We start from the raw sequence: 22,267 nt of genomic DNA, 5'->3' as shown, positions 1-22,267 counted from the left end.
GTCCATTCCCCCACTCCAGAACAGTTAGTCCCCGATCTGCCCCAGGTGAAAAAGGTAACAGAAAACCGAGAAAGCAGTACATTTTATTTTTAATGTGGGGCGTGGCAACCCCAACCCCTAAAGCCCAACAGTCTTTCTGCCTCTCTGGGGCATAAAGCATCCCCATGGCAAGCAAAAGTCATTTGGATTCTTTTGGGCATAGTTGTAACATATGGGGCGGCAGAGAGAGTGTAAATCCCAATATCCTCTCATTTGCCAGGGCGAATGGCTGCATTATTTGGCCTCTGGGTCAGCTGACAACCAAGGGACCCTACAAACCCTGGGCACTTATGAAACCTAGGGAGCCAGACACATTTGTGGTGCTGTGTCTTACACGTATCCTACTATGTTTTCTTAGTCATAACGTTCTCTAACCTCACACCTTGGCTAAATGTATTCAGCTGTCAAGGCATGTGAGGGTCTCTTTTCGTGAAGTGAAATAGCTTTCAACTAGCCTTGTGTCATAAAGATATCTTTATCCACTAGTGATTTTTTTGCCAACAGCTCTCTAAGCATGCTTAGACCTGTAGGCACAAACTTATAATGTGAAAAGTGAAGCTACAAGTCCCAAGGAATAATAACCGAGAGACATAGTGTGGCAATCCAAATTGGACGTGATCATCCTAAGCTTTGCCTACGGTGATTTAACCTGAGTTTCTACCTAATGTGCTGATTATTTGCATATAGGAAACCAACTTAATAATGACACCTATGTAATATTGATAAAAGGGAAAAATAAGGAATTTCCAGATGTGAATGACCAACTCAAGGATTGCATTGTCATGTTTAGCACCAATTAATCTTTATAAATATACTGAAAGTTGTTCAGAGGTACCAGGACCAGGACCAGGAAGGACATCCTGAAGAAGGGGGGCATGTGGTGGGTCGATGATTTGAACACTGCATGGTGCCAAGTTGCTCGGGTCTATTTAAACAAGATGGGGTATATGGGGATTAAAGATCTATGTAGTGAGAATGCAGGCTGAAGCACACTAATTTATGAAAATCGAAAACCGGTAATGAGTGTTGAAGTAGGAAAACAGCATTTGGTGATGGGGTGAGCCTGTGGCTCTCAAAGAGACTGACACACATGCTGTTTTTTATCTCTGGGACTAGCATGTTGTAAAGTCATACAACCGCATGTTGACAGGTAAAGAGACAAGGAAGAATGTCCTTACACTTGTCCCCTTGATGGGCAACATGTTCAATGTGAGGGTGAAGCCTGGTTGGGCCAAGCGGTCCAGGGGTTTTGCCATGTGGGTGGGGAAGGCCTGTGAGACCCATGAGTGAGTTCTTTAGAGTTGGGGGAGGTTTAGAAATTTGAATATATACCACATTAGGGCATTTCTCCGCATGGTGGAGGTTGATATTTCATGAGCTTGAGTATGCCTTCTAGTAATATGCAGCCTTTTTCACAAATCCTAGTGTTTACCCATTTGTTTCAATCTGCTTCACAGACCTGGGATAAGGAAATCCTACTTTCTCTATAGGTCCCTTTGCATGGCTGCTAGAGTGCGGGGTGTGTTGGAACACCTGGAGTCCTGGCAGGGCAAAAGTGTACAGAGCAGCTATTTCCACATGCATGGGAAGTCACCCAACTTTCAATAAATAAGGATCAGAATATTTAGTCGAAATTGAAGAGAGAGAGAGTCTAGTTGGGGGGGAGGGGCTTGGAAGGAGTGGGTAGTAATTTCAAAGGTATAAATTTGGTACTTTTTGAATGCTTAGTTTGGGGCAGATTTGTTGCCTTATGAATTGTTAGGAATTGGAATGGATGAGATGGGAATAATGATGCGAAAGAGACACAGGATGATGTACGGGGTTCGTGGATGATCAATGTGTTTAGGGAACAACCATGAGGTCAGCCATTTAAATGTGGCCTCAAGGCAGAGTGTCTAAACGTAGGGTTGTGAGGATAAGGGTTTTGATGGTAAAGACTGGGAAGGGACCAATAAGGAGCAGGAGTGTGGGCTGAGTTTTGTAGGGCTGGATAGATGTTTAGGAATCTAAATGGTTGGCCTGAAGAAGAAATATTGAGATTTCGGTTTTGGCCACCATTATAAATCAACCTTTTTTTTTTACACACATGTGTCTGTGCTTTTGTGAGCCCAGTATGTTTCATATGTGTTAAGTTTTAACGGGGAAACCCACAAATTAAAACTGCTAAGACCTGGGTCAATGGTACAGTACAGTCATGAATTGGTCACGATAGCAGTTGTTAATAACGAAGTTTACACAAGAACATTCACCACTCATTGCTTCTTGTGATTACTGAGCCATATTTAATAAGCAGTTTTCAATGAAGAAGGCTCAAAAATGTGATATCAAGTCAAAGCATTTTTTAAAGGCAACACAGTTGCTCAAAATCATTTCATTGCAGTTGCTCAAAATCATTTCATTGCAGTTGCCCAAAATCATTTCATTACGGTAGAAATATAGTGCTCTTTGAGTGATAAGGGAGAGGAGAAGTCGGGTAGGTGGTGGTGAATCAGTGAGTGAGGGACAGGGTAAAGGTATAGTGACATAAAAACATCATAGTAGTATAGCTGACAACCTTTACAGCCTGATGTAGGTCAATAGTTCCTAAATGTAATACATAGCTCAACTGTACATATAGCTTGTCAAAGTCAATCTTTTGAGCTTGTAAAAGTGGTTGTGTGTTGTCGACGTTTCGACCCCTGGTGGTTTTGGGATAATTGGTGTCCTCAAGGTAGGGTCTTCATCAGGACCAAGAAGAGCACCTATGAAGTAACCATAAACGTGCGTGAGGTGAGTAGCGAAATTGAGATGTGGGTGAAAGTTCATGTAAATAAATTGCTAGAACCTACTTGTTTTGACACTGGAAATCCAAGGTCAAATGGAGCTAAAGAATAGGTTAATCGTTACTGGCAACAGACGAGGTTGGAAAATCTCTCGTATGTAGGATCTACCTTGAGGACACCAATTATCCCAAAACCACCAGGGGTCGAAACATCGACAACACACAACCACTTTTACAAGCTCAAAAGATTGACTTTGACAAGAAGCAATGATTGGTGAATGTTCTTGTGTAAACTTCGTTATTAACAACTGCTATCGTGACCAGTATGTTTCATACACACCTTTTTTTCCCTGATTTCCACATGTTGCGCAAGTAAACAGTAGTTCAATAGCACTGGCTCTGTGTAGAATCGATAAGCAGCAGGGAATATAATGATACATTTCATGGGAGATGAACTGTGTTTTTAAGGGACTGTGCAATTGTAAAAATACATGGTGGGCATGTAGCACTGGGCCCTCGTCATCAAAACTGTATACATGGAATTATTGTCCTCACATATCTTGAATGATGATATCATGTCCATAATTTGAAGAAATGAAGATGATTATAATAATCAGGTGCATGCTAATTGCCATTATTTAAATGATTGTCGTCATCCACTAAAGAATTAACACCAACAGCTGTTTCCTCAAATATGTGATTTTGCCCAAGATTCACTCTAAACTCTGTGCCCCTAAACGTGGGTGTCTGGAAAATGAAGGGCTCCACGCCCACTATTATCTCTTTCAACGTGTGGACCATCCCTACTATTATACTAATGTCTATAGAAGATAGCCAGTGGTAATCAGTGCTGCTTGGTTGAAGATAATGCTCATCTCCATATTCACGCTCATCCCTGGCCCCTTCATTACCGCCTTCCCTGTAATCAGCTCTGATGCTTCGACCCCTCCCCGTATTATCATTAGGCAAATATTGTAGATAAACGGGTGTATTACACATGAAAAGATAAAATGATGTAAAAAAATGGATGGGCGGGAAAGCCTTAAGAGGCATGAAGATGAAAATTAATACTAAATGTCTGTAGTGCTCAATCATTTAAACACAGCACTGATAAAGTACAAGTCCACCAGCTTTTAGGTAGGACAGGAACCCTGTTACCTAAGCAAACTTCTTTTTAGGTTTGGCTACAGTCAGCAGTTTACAAGAGCGCATGTCAACACATCCAAAGGGTAACACAAAACAATTTACAGAGACCCCCTTCAACCACTGGCTTATTTGGGTTCGCCCCCTTCAGCCTCTGCTTGCCTGAAGATTCTCCAGGAGCAGGCATGTACTCTACTGTGCCTTGAGCTGCTCACTTAACATGCAGGGTGCTGGGTGGCTTCCGTAATGGCTGCTGCTGGCCTGCCCAGGTCCCACTCCATGCTTGAACATGCAATGTTGGCTAGTCAGTATCACACCAGGGTCTGTCTTCATCAGTGTTTTGACACAGGCATGGGCTCCCCCCAGTGCCGCAATGAGGACCCCACCCGGCCAAGAGCCAGAAAGCGTCCTCAGTGGATGCCAGAGGAAAACAGAAGAGGGTCAGCTGAGGGCAGAGCTTTCGATGTCTGAGCAGCCTCGGGCTTATATATAGTCAGTGGGCTCCTCAAACTACAAGTAGGCATCTCTCCACAATGATTAAGCTAATACAATTTACATTTTCAGAGGCGTGTGAGAGCATCGCAGTGACAGCTGTCCATTTGATGGCTAATATTTCCACTCTCGACATTTTAAGAAGTAAAAATGCCTCAGCAGCAGGTGAGGTCTCCACTACAGTACTCCAGGCCTCTCTCTTCAGGTCCTCCTTGTGGAGAGGAAAGGAAAGGGTCCCCTGTAAAAAATCAGTGGGGGCACAATGTCCTGCAAGGGTACATTTTTATGTGCACATTTACTAATACCACAATGATGCTGATCACTGGTCTGAGAGACAGAAAGAAATGAAGATATGAATTTACTAAATTTACTAATATTTCACACAACCGTGCGCAGTGGTTGTGCTGCGTGTTGTGAAGGGGAGAGAGCAGGACAGGGCCATAGGCTAAGATACGGCGATGCTCCTCTATTCCCAAGCACTTGCTCACAATGTTTGCCTTGGCTACGCACACATCTTTCCAGCACAGTGCAAGGATGAGTGAGTCCAGCTTAAGTTTTGTATTATGAGTATCCTTACAGTACAAAACACAATGCTTAGACTAACTTTCAAACTTTTACCACTTTGTATCTGTGCAACACACATCAAAATTTGGAAAACTTTGGAGAAAATAATTTTTTTTCCCTAACTCTGCGCCTGGATCAAGGAGGGATAATTTTGCCACACAGCCCCGTCTACAAATGTTAGTAGATAGGTCTTTGTGTCACAAACCATGAGTAGCAGTGTTTGTATGCTGATGTCCTACCCAGGGGATGCCCCTTGGCACAAAGTATCACAAAGTAGCAAATGGTTGTACTTTGCACTATTTTGAGCAATTTCCATTTTGCAAAGTGAGTCCAAAATCAACACTTTAGGCCATGCTGCATCACTCTTGGTGACTGGGCACCAGCGCAAAGTTCTGATAAATCTGGTCCAAAGTCAGCAGCTTGAATGTCTGTTGTATAATGGCATTGATACTTCATCCCATTCCCAACCCAGCTTTATTTACTATAGTTTATGCCAAATATTGAATTTCATTTCTCTTTTCCAAAGGACCATATGACGTATTAACCCTGTCAGGCTAGCTTTCTGCCCCATCTCTCAATTCTGCGCCCTCTAGTTCATGCTCTCACACTCCACTTCTATCCCTCTTATTCTATCTTGCTCTCTCCACCATCAAGCTCTTCTTAATTTGCTCATTATGTCCTCTACTCTCTTCACAGCCCCCCACCCGCCTACTTTCGCCATTCTTTCACTGCCCTGTCAGTTTTCGGTCTCTCCTCTGTTGCAACCCATTTATTTCCTTGCCTGTCCATTACTATGCCTCTCATTTCTGATCTCCTCTTACACTCTCCTATACTTTCTTCTGCTTTTTGAGCCGAAAATGTTCCTATACCAAAAATACTGCTCGGTCTTTGGTGTGTCACTCCTGGAGACTCTGCCAAGTCACGGTCTGTGACCTGGCAGAGTGCCCAGCAGCACTGCAGCACTGCACCTCGGTTGTCTGGTGCCAGGCAGTGCAGATTTAAATGTGAAAACTATGCTCTCTTTGGCATCCGACAGCCCACATTCCAAGGGTGAAATGGGGGATGATAAAGGCAAATTGGAAGGTAGTGTGTGGGAAGAGTTTTGTTAGACCAGTGCCCTGTGGGTGGTGGTTCGTCTTGGCCTCAGGAGTGAGGAAGCACTGAAGCACTGAAGGGGTTGGAGGTGTAGAGCATTCAAGAGACAGCAGCTGGGTGATTGGTCCCATGAGACGGAGGGCAGTGGAGAGAGAGGGTCTGGGAAGACAAATAGTTATGTATAGAGACAGGCCGGAGCCTGCTAGCACAGGAAGAGAGCCCTGTGTATTGGCAAACTGTTAACAGGCAGGCGACATAGGAACTTGACACCTCTGACGTTAGATGATACCAATTGCTCACCTTCCTTTCATTAGCTAAGTGCAGGGCCAATGAAAGGAGGGCCAACCTCATTTTTTTTTTTTTAAATAACAATTTTATTAAAAATAAAGACCACAACATTGCAGCAGTAATGACACTTAAATAACTCTTTCGCAGGTAAAATACACGTCCAGACTTCGGAGACAGCAAGCCATACACCCAGGGCAGCATGCCTGGAATCAAATCGAGCAGTAAAAACATTACAGAGGTGGTCACATACACAATGTAGGATCAGGGAGCTCCCCATACACAGCATTGGAATGGTGGTCTTGGGCTATCAAGTCACAGCGTTTGCCCCTACTTGATCTAGGATAGCTTGTCTCTCCCTACTAAGTTCCACTGTTGGAGAGATACAAATGTCTCCCCGATATCTATTCCAGCGCCCCCACTTGCGATCCCACCTCCGCGGACAGCATCTACTTTTGTAAACCGTTTTCTCCGCCACCATGGCCTGATCCATATCTGTGGCCCAGTCGCACAGCCGCGGCATGGTGTCTACTCCCCACTTCTGGGCAATGTTCCTTTTTGCAATGGCCCAACCCCCCGCCACCCACTCCTGTTCCACCTGAATGAGGTCTGTATCGTCCCACACATTAAGGAGGCAGAGTTGGGGGGAAGGGGTGACAGGTTTATCTATTGCCCTCACCATCTGTCGGGTGACTTCTATCCAGTATTGCTGAATTTGGGGGCATGTCCATAGTATGTGCAGGAATGTACCTGTCTGGTGACAGTGCCGTAGGCAGAGTGCGTCTGGACGTCTACCCAATTTATACAACAGTGTGGCATCGAAATACACCCGGTGCTAAATTTTGAGTTGCACCAGGCGGAGTCGCATTGGTATCGCCACCTCACGAGGGGAAGCTAGAGCGTCAATCCAGTTGTCATCAGCCATTTCCCCCAAGTCCGCCTCCCATCTGGCCTGCAATTTGTGCATTGGGTCGGTACGATTATTAACTAACTTTCTATAGGTCAGGGAGATAGCCCTGCAGTCCATGGGATCCAGCAGCAGCCTGTCCTCCAGAGGAGAGGAGTCCGGGAGGGGGGCGCCGGCGGGGTGAGCGCCGTCGATAGCATGACTGATTTGCAGATACCGATAATATTCTGAGGGCGCGAGTTGGTATTTGAGCTGAAGCTCCGCGAATGACGCCTTTTTACCTTTAATCCATACATCCCCCACCGTAGAGATGCCAATAAGGTCCCATTTATCGAAACCTGCGCAGGCCAACCTCATTTTTAAAAACAAAAAGAAATTACAATGTTTGCTGGTGCTTTCTTAATAATTGCTTGATTTTTGAAAAGTGACGATTTTGCTAATTTTTTTGCAAATCACAAATTGGTGATATCCTTGTGGGCCTGAATCCTCTCTCCAACTTCCATTCTCTTCACTGCTTCTTTGCATCTCATTATTCCTCTCTCCTCTTTTTAGTCCGAGTCTAGGCAGTGTGCATGCTCTGTCTGCAAGACTTGCTTTAGCTCCTCTTTGGGCTTCAAGCACCCCATCGATTTCCATTTGTTCTTTCTTGTGCCATTCACAAATGCTGGCTTTTGATTGGAGCATTGCTTGTAAATGCCCCTTCTTTGGGTGCTTGGCTCCCTCACAAGCGATTTCACTAAGTGATCCTTCTGGTTGGCCATCATCGCAGCCATCAAGAAGATCCTCCCAACCACTGCACGATTCGATCTTAGAAATGTTAACTGTACTATGCGGCACACTCTATGATCCTGCTAGTAGGCCACCATCGCTGCCGTCGTGAAGACCCTCCCTTCCTCTGCACGATTTTGTTATATGCCCAGGTTAGGCCCATGTAGTGAGGCTGCTCATTTCTTACATTGTCCTCTTTTGCACAATAACATTACTGCTGTGGTCTTTTGCACATATTCGTGTGCATGACAATGTTGGATAAAATTCTCTGAAAATACTTACGTTTACACATCTGACTTCGCATAACATTACCACAATGCCTCGAACACCAAGTACAAGGCCTTTACGCATGGATGTACAAATGTCGTTCTATCTTCATCCACAGGGTGACAAGGCTATCTACATATCCATAACATTGCCAATCTATATGTACATTGCAAGGATGCTTTTTAATATAAATAATCAGCATCTAATAGGATTAGCAGAGGAGGCACTACAGCTGACACCAAGGGTCCCTGCATGCTGCGACTTCACCAAACAGTGGTCTGACATCTCCGCGAGGGGTATCCTGTTCATGACCAGGATAGGGTCCTCCATTCTCTCTCACCAGGTAACGAGGTTGGATTTCTACCTTCACACCTACACACACTTTAGGTACACACAGAGTAGGGTTTGCATAGTAGAAATAGCACCATGGGAGAACTGTATCTACTATTTTCTCTTTTGGCTCTTGTAATCACTTTCATCTGCTTCTGTCTACTGATTATTGCAGCACATGCATTTTACACAAGAATAAAATTGGTTCAATAAATATATTGAAAGCGTCCCACCGTGTATTCCCTATATATTTCTCTGAGAACAAACAAGCATGAGCGACTGAGCGAGAGGTTCTGATCTCTTACCACGATCCCTGAGGGGTCAGGGTTGTATTGTTCAGTGGTTGTCAGAAGTCATTGGCTCCCTGGCAGGCTTAGGGGGGCTTATAGTGGCACTGTGAGCTAGCTGGTCTCTAGGCCAACATATCCTGCGGGGGTGCGTGGATTCATTCTATGCATCTCACCCAAAGATTATGTTGTCCAACAAACGCGCAGACCCTATGGATTAGTGGGAACTACATGACAGTTCGTTCTTAGAAATGTAAGCTGTACATAGCAACGCACTCTAGCTTTCCAACAGCAATACATTCACACAGCTTGGTTCTCTCTCAGAATAGCAAACAATGTCTCTATTTCTTAGGCTTCCCGCTGCTATCGTGAAGATCATCCCATCTGCTGCACGATTCGTTCTTAGAACTGTAAACTGTACAATGCGATGTGCTCAAGCCTTCCAACAGCACTCCATGTCATACTGCATGGCTATGCCAATGCTTTTTGGATAATGGAGCTCCTTCCGGTCAACGGTTGTCACCCTGCCAGATACAGCATTTCCCCTTGCAAACCTTTTTTCTCCAGTTACTTTTTGATAAGCATCAGCATAGATTGCTCCTTGTGCATTTTCCCAAACTTACCTAGCCGTCGTACTACATGCTGTTTTGTTTTCTGTTTTTTGCACCTATGGCAGTCACTTGGGGAGAAGTCTTGCACAGGAAGACTTGAGAATCCCTCAAATAGGCTTGAGAAAAGCAGCACTTAAGAGTCTGTTTTTTAGAAATTACACCTCAAATCTTGCAAAACAGCCCTGCGCATTGGACTCTAACATCCAATGTACAGTGTGCAAAGAAGATTATGTGCACCTATTCTCTTGTTCACCAGTAGCCACTTGTGTGAATATAGCCAGAGCCTGTTTTTATAAACTACTACCCAAGGTATGTCAAATTACATCTTTTTTTTCTTGACGGGGACTAGTCTCGAATTGAACGCTGTGTGCTTGTTTTTCTATGTCCATCTTTAGCCTCAGTCTTCTACGTACTTCCTGACCTGAGCTGATTGGAGAAGTCCTGAGTTATTTTTGGTCCGCCTCGGTGAAGATAAGCTCATTTCAGGAAAGAGGCTGGATCGATGCTTTGGCATTGCGCATGATGTCACTTCGTCAGAAGTTCCTACTTCAACCACTTCCAAGATTCTTCCTCGTCACCTCACAGGCTCCCTCCCTGCAGTCCATAGATAAATTCAATAGCATATTACGGGCTACTTCCCATGCACCTCAGAGGTTCCTTTACTGCTGCCATGCCCCTTCAGTGGCACCTTACAGCTCCTACTTTATCAGCTGTTCAAAGGCTCATCAAGTGTACATTACTGAAAGATAAACTTGTATTCATGTATGAATTTGGGGTATATATCTCAGGAGACGTCATATGGAAAGTTCAGGAAATGGCACAAATTAATCCAAGTGTTCCACAACAAACCCCCTATTAAGGTGCCGATTACGATCCGGTAAAAAAATTCCCCGTACGACTCGTATCCGGTCTTTTTACCGTACGAATCGTACAAGTGCCGTACAAACTGCCAATTACGATTCGCATGGGAAAAAGTCCATACGAATCGCATTGGGAATTATTCCCCACACGTCCTCGGGTCGGAAAATGTGTCTGACACGTCCACGGACGATTTACCGTACAAATGTGAAAAGTGAAGTCCGACCGCGGAATTACGATCCATCCCGTGCGTCCGATGTTACAACCGTATGGAAAAAACACCGTCCGCACCGAACTCCCATAGCAACCATGGAGACATGTGCCCGCATACGCGCCCGACACTCCCCCCAGCCCTCATATGTACGAGTCGAATCCCCCCCTCCCGGCCCCCGTATGTACGCGCCGACCCCCCCCAGCCCCGTACGTTCGAGTCGTACCCCCCCAGCCCCCGTACGTTCGAGTCGTACCCCCCCAGCCCCCATACATTCGAGTTGTACCCCCCCAGCCCCCGTACATTTGAGTTGTACCCCCCCAGCCCCCATACGTTCGAGTCGTACCCCCCCAGCCCCCGTACGTTCGAGTCGTACCCCCCCAGCCCCCGTACGTTCGAGTCGTACCCCCACCCGTGTATGTACACCCGTGTACGTGTCGTACCCCCGTGTATGTACACCCGTGTACGTTCGAGTCGTACCCCCACCCGTGTATGTACGGTGCGTACCCCCAGCGCGTAGGGGGTACGCACCGTACATACACGGGTGGGGGTACGACTCGAACGTACACGGGTGTACATACACGGGGGTAAAACACGTACACGGGTGTACATACACGGGTCGGGGTACGACTCGAATGTACACGGGTGTACATACATGGGGGTACGACACGTACATGGGTGTACATACACGGGTGGGGTACGACTCGAACGTACGGGGGCTGGGGGGGGTCGGCGCGTACATGCAGGGGCTGGGGGGGTCAGCGCGTACATGCGGGGGCTGGGGGGGGTACGGCACATACCGGGCCACCTACTCTGGTCGTTTCGCGGCGTACTTCGCTTTTCCGGCACTTTTTGGGCCGTGAAAATATTGCCGTCCGGACTGCTGTCGGTTCGAATCGTACTTCCTGGGTCGTGAAACGCTGCCTGAAAGCGTCCCGACGTCACGTCGCAGCATTCCCGGATCACATTCGTATGTATATTTTCGTCGGTCGGTGTTTTTTACGATTCGTACGGAAATGCTGTTTCCGTGCGAATCGTAATTCCATGTTTGTAAAGTTTTACATCCGGGTACGAGTCGGACGGAGAAAACGCTCCGACCGACGGTTCGTACCCGGTTTTTACCGGATCGTAATCGGCACCAAAGAGTATCACTCCTGCCTGGGACCGAAACAGTTTCTTCACCACAGAGAACGCTTGGGTAAATAATAACAATGTTGATAGAAATGTAATAAAAGAAAAACAAAGGATTAATACAAAAGAATTAAACTAGTCAGAAAACCATGGACTATTTGTAAGCTGGAGTGAAGTATAAAATGAAGCTCCTAGGAACCTAATTTAAGCCATTGCAACCTCTGAATAAAATTAAAGTTCGCTATAAGAAAAATCAAAGAATTACATCTCCAGGAGTATCATTGATATTCTCAGATTTTACTGTTGAATAGAAAGCCTGGATATCAGAAATCCCTATGAAGGAACACTGAAGAATACTACTATAGACTCAGTCAAGAGCTAGATGAGAAGAGAGGTGACACTAAGAAAGGAATAAATGTATTTTAGAGGTCAGTTATGAGGTAATACTGAATATGAGGGAGAAAGTTTAGAATAGATAGAAAAGAAAGCCACTGGAAGAAAGCAAAAGGTGGACAAATGTGTCCCATCAAATGTCTTATCCCGTGTTCGACAGAGCCTATCATTTGAGGAAATCTTCTGCAATGAAAGGATCTTCCCTCTTGAATAGAAGAATACCCGAAACATCATGTATTTCCTCTACAAAGAGTAAAGGCGAGTGATCTCGACTTACTATTATTCACTAGAAATACTGCAGGAGATATAGTTGTAAATAAAACAACAACTTATTTGTATTCACAACATATACTGAAGCAATCATTAATTCAGTGAATGATAATCATAAATATTGTATAGACTAATAAAAAAAGGAGAGGTTAATTGTGAAATAAGAAGAATAGGAGTGCGACCACTGGGCAATGACAGTAAGAGAAGCAAGAGATAATATAGTAATAACAACATTAAATGGAGACAGGCCAATACAATTGCTAAAATCCAGGGAAGAAGACCCCAAGAATAGCCCAAATGAGGACCAGTTGTGGTAAGCTAGAGCATATGACAAAAGGCACTGTAGATTAACACTCCTAGTAACTGATTTCTAAATTTAACTACCTGGAATGTGGCAAGTATCACATGATTTAACAAATAACTTGACTATAAACGTGGAAAACATGAAATGCTTACTATTGAATTACTAGAAATGTAGCACATTTCTGATACTGACTTTACAAATTATTTGATAATTAGCTAAAAGGCAGAGAAAAAGCATCATAGAAGACCAGCATGAGGTTATTTTTTTATTTATTTTGTCACTCCATCAAGATGTGGTTCAGATATGTCATGAGATCATGGACTTTTTTTAAACAATTTTAGTATGTTTGATAAAAGATAGCAATAGGAGCTCTAACACAAATGATATTGATGAATACATATATTCCACCAAGTTGAGAAAATGATAGCTAGTTATTCTCCCTGGCTAGTTCACTGGATGATGAAGATCAAAATTATGGTGAGAGCTTAATTCCTTTATCGGAAGAAGGGGATGCAAAAATACCTCAGATCTCAGAGTGGTTTGACTATGATGAAATCTATGAAAACCTGAAAATATTGGTTCAGAGCCTCCTAACAACAAAGGTAGATAAAAGAGGAAAACAAGTTGGGGAATATTGTAAAAGCATTTAACTTACTTGTAATTCACAGCAGATTTAAGAATAATCAATCTTCTAGGATGACATTTGAAAATGGAAGAACCACTTCCCTACTTGATTTTGCAATCTGAACATCTGATGACATCTCATATGTAAAATTATATCCGAGAGGATGAACTTCATGGCAGTGACCATTATCCATTAAAATTGGATATTGAGGTGACACCACAAAAAAAGAGATCATCGCCAACATGGCAACCACTTGTAGATAATAAATAGAAAAAGGATAAATCAAGGTATTTAGATCATAATTTGAGGACAAAAATCAGGTAATATAAATTCAAAGAAAAGAAACATCATTTGACAAGAGGAACCGTGGTACTGAAAAGGAAAAATGGGAAATATTTTGGGACTGTGTAGGTAAGCTCATGGGGACAAAAAACTGGATGATTACAGTACCAATTCCAGAAAAGTATGGATAAAGTACATAAATGAGCTACATTACTCGAAGCTGTACAACTCTAAGAAAAATTTATTAGAAAAAGATTGAAGTAGCGAGACAGAAATAAAGCAGATTCCATGATTCCTTGTCATAGAAGTGGTAGAAAATTCAGATGACTGTGTGTCTCTTCCGAATAAGATGTAAATAGTGAAAAAAAAGAAAAATTCAAGGGCTCAGGGCACAGATGGAATTCTAGCCTTCTTATAAAGCAGAACCCTACACAATGGACCAAGCTGTTGGAACCAATTTTGAAAGGGTTAGGTCTTTGGAAACCATTCCAGAATCCTGGAACTGCAGCGCTGGAACTCCCATCTTTAAGAAAGAAAAAAGGAATCCAAAATACCTACAGAATGATTGCACATAGATAGAGGCATGCTACTCCATATGTTGCTGAAAAATACATCATGTGGAAAAAGATTCATCTCACTACTGCATTTGATTGTGTTGATAGGAAAAGATAGTGGTCAAAACATGGATGCGTAGAGAGTCCCCAGATACTTTCTAGCATTAATTATTAATCTTCATCAAGACTCATGGACTAAAATACAAGTGGGGAAAATGGGGTCCTGTAAGCAAAAATCGGACCTACAAATGGTCTTCGAAAGCGATGCACCCTAGCAATGTTTTTATTTTTGGTCTATAATGCCAATGCCCTCTATCTTTATACTGCTAAACGAAGAAAGGCTTGATCAAAGTCCTACTTAGGGGCTTATTTACAAGGCCCTTGTGCCACGTTTGCATCATTTTTAACATGGGAAAAGTGACGCAAAAATGGCGCAAGGGGCTTGTAAATCTGCCCCTTAGTATCTACTATGCAGACAATACTCCAGTTTTTATTTTGGCCCCTATAGCTCTTCATAAGCCACCAAATGGATTCCACTAATACTGCCAAGAAAACTCTCTAAAAATTAACATTAAGAAGCCAAAAGTAAAAGTATTTAGGAAGAGTGTAATACATTATAAACAGAGACTAGGTGGAAAAAACTGAATGTTGGAAATACTTTTGAATGTGTGGGAGTAAATTGTACAAGCACTATATCCATGAATGAGCATGTCAGTAGGACAGGTGCCTGTGCAAAATCGGTGGCCGGGACATCTGGAGAGAGTCCCTTCAAGAACTCCAGACCTGCTGCAGGCTGTTTCTACACTTGTCTGTCTTTCCTATCCCCATTCTGCCCTGCCTGGAAACAACGTGCGGCTTTCTACAGTGCAACCAAGAAATCCCACTGCACCAACAGTAATGGCACTTATGGCACCTGTCCCCACCCACTAAGGTGGTTTATTCTCCTTAGGTCCTTAAGTCCACCTTGTCCCAGACATTGAAATCCTTTTCCTCATTAGCCAGGCAGAAGACACAGACAGCTGGAGATTTGTGCACAGTCATCCCATGGGTGGCCATTCTTTGTTTTCTGCTAGTTTGCCCTGCTATAGAGCAGTCAGTCAACAAGTACAAAAGGAGTTACTGAGGGATTCACTTTTGCCACTCACAAGACAAGCAAAAGAGGAAGATTGGAGGTGCCGGGAGGGACAGCTTAGGAGGTCTAGAGGTTGTCCCACTTGGACTTTGTCAGATCTCATTAAGCATTAACAGAGATGCCCATTTAGCTACAGAGATGAAAATGCAGACCCCTGCCATTAAAGAGCCCTACTTGTGTGAATAAAACCATGCAGGAGGTCCTCTATTTGGAATATGCCTTCGGTGTTGATTTCTTCCATTAAGCCCATCCAAAGTGCTTACTTTTTGAACACAAAGAACCTTAGAAGTCATTACAATGTTTCTGGGAACCACAGAGTGGGATTTTTGGGGATTGGAAATTTCCTGATAAATGCTGAGTTTATTGGGAATTACGTCCCGGAAAGAGAGGTTCATTTTGGAGGTTTACAAATCCCAGCTGCAACAAAAGGGACTGTTGAAATGTATTGTGCCTCACTCTGTCACCCACTTAAACTATCCTCATAGAAAGTCTGATATTAATGTGAGTTTAGTGGAGTGTATTAGTGTTCCTCCTCACCTTTTCTAATGATTCTATATTTGTGCAGTAATTCAAAAGTAGCCTCAACTTTTCAATAAAGGTCTCTGGATCAGCTATCAGAGAAAAAGATCACAAGCCATTCATTTTTGGCTACTAAATACCATGTGTCAAGGGTATGTTTGTGGACCAATTATTTGTGAAGAACAGTCTTCCCTTAGGGAGGAAAGCATTGTTGGTGGTACTAGATGGGTTGTCTCGGAGACCCAGCCATTTCTATTGTTATTAGACTGGCAATGGGCTGTTCAAGAGAACCTCACTGTATAAGTCTGGCACTGGCATCATTTTCTTAAAAGAGGGACCAGTGGAAGGGCCTTTTGTAGTCTGAGATTAAAGAGATTGAACATCAGAATCTTTTTTGAGTAAGCTTTGTGGCCTTGGTGGGAGGGCTGGGCTGCTGTTTTGGCTTTCTCCCAGCAATATGAGAGAAGAAGGGTGTTGGGTTGGGTGGCATTGCCAACCTGTCTCTAATTTGCAAGAAGTTATTAAAAAGCTCCTCTAAGGCTCTTCTATTTCTGTTTTTGGCCATTTCTGTAGATGTATATTGTGTGCTTTCTACATATATTCAAGCTAACTGTTGCAACAGGTTTGTGGTTATCTTGAATGCATGAGCCTTTTACAATATTGAGGGTTTTGCCATTCCTTAGTGTGCTGCATCAAGGAAGGAAGGTTTGCTTTTGTCATGCCTATGTTTTTAATGGCGTACAAGCCAATGATAAGTATCTCTGGATGTCTCCTCAATTAACATTCTTGAGTCTTTTGTTGACTCACGTTATGGGTTGCTGTTTCTTGGTTTGTCATTGAGAAGCTCTCCGGACCATTTTTGAGAAGTTGGATTTTGGGTTTCACCCTTGAATTGTTTGCTAGAACATTTATAGAAAGGTATGCACACTGGAGAAAGGTTGTCCTTGAGGTCCCTATGATAGGATTGGTGCCTGGATCACCTAAGCTTGGTTGCCATTATGGAACCGTAGGTTGTGTAGGTACTGGTGGATAGAAGTCCAACATGTTAGCCCAGTTGGGGCAAAACATGATATGCCTATTTGTGCAGATATTAGCAGTGATTTGCTAAAGAGGTTGGAAGGGAGGTGGCTGCCAACTTGTTTACTTCTGTAGTCACTTACCCAAGTGAGAGCCCATAGACCAGATTGAAAGTCTTGGTACAGTCGGACAGGACGCTAATGTTATTTGTGTGCTTCTTGGGGCAATAATAGATTACCAGTATACGAACTCTAAGATTAAGTAGGAGTGTGTTTATCTCAAACCACATTTTTATATTTTTTAATCTCTTTGTATGGCATAGTTTATATTGCAGCTTACCAGGCCTGATCTAGTAAGGTTTGTTTTATTATTGTACTCTACAAAAATCCATGACAATGGTGGAGGATACAGGAAGGAAAGGAACTGTGGTGGTCAGGGCAGGGTGATGGAATAAGGCTGTTTGTGTCAATGTGGGATATTCAGAGAGATAACTGGTGTGTGAGTATGAGATAGTTTCCATCGGGGCATGATATGCATTCCGCCCTTCAACAGAAATGTAAGTGCAACTCGATGGGATATGTTTGGAACAACATTTGAGTACATATTCTTTATCACTTGTATTAGTCCTATCTAATTTCTGTTTTCATACATTTATCCAAAAGAGAGGAGGGCAGCCAGATAAGGGGTTTTAAATATGTGTTAGTGAATGGGAAATGCCGATGGCAAAGGTTAATCAGCTTTTGTACTTCTTTAAGTTGTGAAGTTTATGAACTGTACAAAACGTCTACTGTAGGTGATGCTTCTCGTGAAATGAAGATTTGCAGGGAATTTATACTATTAAAATTTGTGTTATTCTGTTTTTCCCACTATACCCTACATTAAGGCCTTGATTACGAGCATAGGTGCCAATTTTCTGCACCTGATAAATCACTTTACCACGAAGTATGTTATTTATCAATTGCAATAAATAGCACCTATTACGAGTTTCTGGGAAATAACTTGCGGATTTTGTTGTTTAAGGCCTCAAATTCTACATGATAAGGTAAATACTGTATGCTTTTCCACTGTTCAATTTCAGCAGGTTTGACCTGTCAAAATTAACAAATGTTGAGGTATTAAATGCATCCAATAACTCTTGAATAAGTTAAATACGTTCCACTTCGTAATTCTGACCATAGTTCCCTCTAACAGGCACGCCAGAGCGTGCGCGCACAGGGCTTTTTACTAGCGCGCGCACACACTTGCAAAGCGCGCAGGTCACCAAGAGCCCGTTCCTTAAGCCACATACTTAAAGACATGATGCGGAGCGGTTGAAAAGCTGTCACTTTCTTGGTGGAGTGCTAGGACCAGCGGCAGCACGTTTGAAAAGAGACGGATGAGCAGCTGTTACAGACACGTTAGATATGCTGCACATTAGAGAGCTTGCAGCTTCTGCTTGCTTTGTTAATGTCAGGGGGCTGTTTACATCTGATGAGATGGAGTGGAGTAATAGCAGTGCTTCTGCCTTTGGAACAGGGGAGCCAAGTCCGAGTCCAGGCTTGCATCAATTTCATTTTTTATGCTTCTCCCCCCTCAGAAAAGCTTCTGAAATGCCTTTATAATCACGAAAGGCAATGTTAGCCTCCAAGGAAAAATGTTGCTGAAGTGTGCACCCTGGGCAAATCACTTAATCACCCTCCCCCCAAATTAAAAAAAATGATGTGTCTTAGTGTAATGTAACTGGTGCTAACGTAAAACACTGACTTTACGTTATATAAAACTTTAAAAACAACTACCAGCAGCAGCATTTGGGGGCACAAAGCAGAAATTAATGTTTTGTACACAACATTTATTTATTGCAGTTTACATTTTATCCATAGTACTCGCAGTCGCTCCTGTTATGTGACTGACTGGTTCTCAGTTCATGTTTTTAACTACTTACTTTTAATAAATACTTGCTATGGTGTATGCTTCTTCAATTTCCCCGTGATGAGATAAAGGTAAAGATCAGCCTTTTCATGCTGTTGTCCTAAGCCCAGTAGAAGCTCCTCTGCTAAGGCGGAAGAGCGTCGCCCCACTCCTGCTGTGCAGCAGTAAAAGAAAGAAAATCAAAATGATAATAATGCAATGTTATTATCATTTTAATCTTCCCTGCTGCGGCAGCAGGAGGGCGGGTGGGGCTGCTTTGCTGACAGAGCAGGGGAGGAGTGGTTGGCACACTAAAGTGTGCATGATGCTTTGACCGGCCTTCTCAGGCTGGCCAAACGGTCATGCGCACTTTTGCATGTTCTTCATGCAGACTGCATTACAGTCTACATGGAGAACATGCCCAGGCCTCCAGTCCCCGAGTGCCGAACACGATGCTCAGATCAATTACAATGCTGCATTGCAGTAATGTGATTGGTTTAGAGGAGCCAATCACAACACAGTATTGTAGCATTGGGATTCACTCATTGGAGCCTGGCTGCTTCGTGTTCGGTGGAGGAGAAGAAAAGTGGGACAAAGCGGCAAAGAGGTAAGTGAATTTTTCTTTTTTCACAATTATACCTACTTATACCCTCACCTCCCTGCCTCACCACCCCAGATCCATGCTGCCTGAGCCAAAGCAGATGCCATATAACAAAAAAACAGATTACTAAGCACCACAGGAGTTAGGACACGTCGTGAACTTCAAAAAGGCCATGTTATAAAAATGTGTCGCCACAGTATGCAGTGCCCCCTAAAGGTAATGTCATTCATAGGAATAGTCATCCTTGATGATCAGCTGTTCACTGTCTTAAATTAGGAAATTATTCTCTACAGTAGTTCAGGTTTGAGAAAATAACACCACAGGATGTACTGCAAGGATGCATCAGTTTCTGCAATGAGGAGCAGGCCTTCATCTTGATCGTTCAAAATAGGGTAGACCACAACCAGTCTTCGAATTAGTGAAAGGCTAATCTTGTATCACATTCCATTTGAAGGGTTCCTCTTTCATGGACCACTTTATCATATGCAACCTTGTTATGCTCTAACATGATGTTTGTTGAATGTTTTGCATTCCAAATATTTTCTAGCCTCGGCTCGTACAAATAAGAGTGCAACTGTTTCCAAGTCATACCATTTACATATGGTGCAGTTAGAACTTGTGGAGGTAGGGAAATGGATGGCTGTTAGGGTTTTCTCTTGTGGGTGCTGAACTTAGAGCAGCATACACTTTTTTTTACCAATTCACCATGAACCCACTACAAAGACCTCATAGATGTGCCAATCTATAAATTGGTGGTCCAGGCGTGACAACAGAAAGGGAGTGCAGTCAAGAGAAACTGAGTCATGAAAATCTGTCTGGCTGTCAACGTATACCTTTACTTTTTTTCAAACTCTGCGGCAAAGAAATTGGCAAAAACGACAAATGTGACAGTAAATTTGTTCTTGCTAAACTGATTACAGAGGCTGAATTTTAAAATATCTTATGGTGTTAAGACACGTTCTGCAGAGATATTTGGGTGCTGAGAAAATCTCAGGGGGTAATAGTAACAATAGGAGAACTCTAGTGGATAATGCAGTTGCTGGAGAGATCTGTGTTTTGCCTAATTACAGTTTTGATGCATAATGCTGCATAGAGGGCTAATACATCTCCTGTGAAGTACACTATGTGAGATGAAAATCACAAATTTTATTGTAGATAGGCAAGTGGGTTTTTGCTTTTGACACATATCCTTTATTACTTGCAGTTCATAAATTGCAACCCAAATAATATAGCACAATAAGCTATGAACCAGCATAAACAAACTGCTTGGAAACTGACAGGCATGAGTTTGGAACATTAGGGTTTTCTTTATCAATTTGTCATATAACGCTGCTTAAAATGGTTCCATTGCATAGTAGTAAAGTCTTATAAATACAGATATAGCCCCAGCACTGTTACATTTTAAATCCAGACTTTTTGTTTCTCCCAGCTATGCACTCTTAACATATGCCTACCTTCTTACAGTACCTGCCTACAGTCCAAATACAAGGGGTAAACAAAGTCAAAATCCAGCCTCAAATGTTTCTCTTAAGTACTTGACTTGTGAAGTGATAAATTATGTACCTTAGTTTCCCCACAATTGCTTTGTGTATATGAACTAGGCTCCCAGTGAATCCCAGCCAGGCTTATTTTATTTTTTAATAAAAGAAGGGCTGATTGCCCTTTGAATGAGGCCTTTGATTTGGCCCAACTTAAATTGTAAATAAGAGAACCCATGCAAAGTCTGCATATTCCTGTTCGTAACAATAAAGCAGACAACCTGAGGGCGCCGCTCAATGTGCCTTGGTGTCGGCAATTTACACTATGAAAAATGTCAGCATATTTCACTGACATGACCAGCATGGATCCGGGTTCAAACTCAATAATAGCTGCCTCCTTCTAACTGCCTGCATCAACCCTGCTGTTCAGAAAAATATTATAATGGTACAACCTTCTATGTTGAGTCCTTTTCTAAACCTAGGGTGTAGGTGCTACAGGAGTGAACAATTCATGTCACAAAGGTATGTATGTACGTTGCAAAACTGTCTCAAGACCCTATTATAAAGAGCTATATATGTGTAAGGCACCTGTTTACGCTCTCGTTCCAAACAGAAGTTTGGAGTGGTAATAGCCATAGATTTATATCGCTGAGCGCAGCACTCGCTTGCATGTCCAGTTGGTTGGTGCACATAGTCTTGCTTCCAGCGCACAGTGACCTTGCACTGCTACACACAGAGGAAAAAAATGAGAGGGAACATTGATTCCGACCGGTGTGAAAAAAGGATTTCACGCACGGGTCAGATTACACTGACTGACTTATAATCAGGTCCTTAGGATTTTAACCCATTGTTTCATAAAAAATAACCCCCATGAAATTATGTATGTCTTTAGTGTTAAGTAGCTGAGCTTAGGAAAGTGTATTTCTCCTGATGGAGTCAGGGTCCCTTTCAAAAAGTGTAAAGTGGCTATGGAAACAAATTTTGTGAAAACCAAGGACCCATTTAGTGTTGGGGTAATCGAACAACCTCTAATTTCTAGAGAAAATTCAAACTTTTGAGTACAGTCCACCAGCTGGACTTCCTCCACAATATTGTCCCAACGAAGGAGGGAATTCAGCCAGTGCATTCCACTCCATATTTAGGAGATTCCTTCAGAAACTGGTGGATTTTCAGGTGATTACAAACTCTAAATAAGGTCCTAAATATATTACTATCACGATTTGTTGAATACATTTGAGAAATATTTTTCTCAATGAATGATAAATGTATGTAAAACCTTTGCTTTGTTAGGTTTCCCCAAATTACACATTAACTTCATATGTACTCGTCTTCTGTTCCTCAATGGATATGAACTGGACAGCACATTATTTTTGGTCAATTAAAATTACAAGGTTCAGAACAACTTTGACAACGCTGGCGGTCATCAAGTGATAGTTCTATACGAATAATGCATCAG

General features: G+C 42.8%; 1 protein-coding gene across 1 annotated transcript in view; it reads right to left on the bottom strand.

Moving 5' to 3' along the window:
- AOAH (acyloxyacyl hydrolase) overlaps positions 1-22,267 on the bottom strand; it is a 780,853-nt gene that overhangs the window by 325,554 nt on the left and 433,032 nt on the right. The window lies entirely within an intron of this gene.

Source organism: Triturus cristatus, chromosome 5_2, assembly GCF_964204655.1.
Source record: "Triturus cristatus chromosome 5_2, aTriCri1.1, whole genome shotgun sequence".
Lineage (NCBI taxonomy): Eukaryota > Metazoa > Chordata > Amphibia > Caudata > Salamandridae > Triturus > Triturus cristatus.
This window is presented reverse-complemented; position numbering and strand designations above follow the sequence as displayed.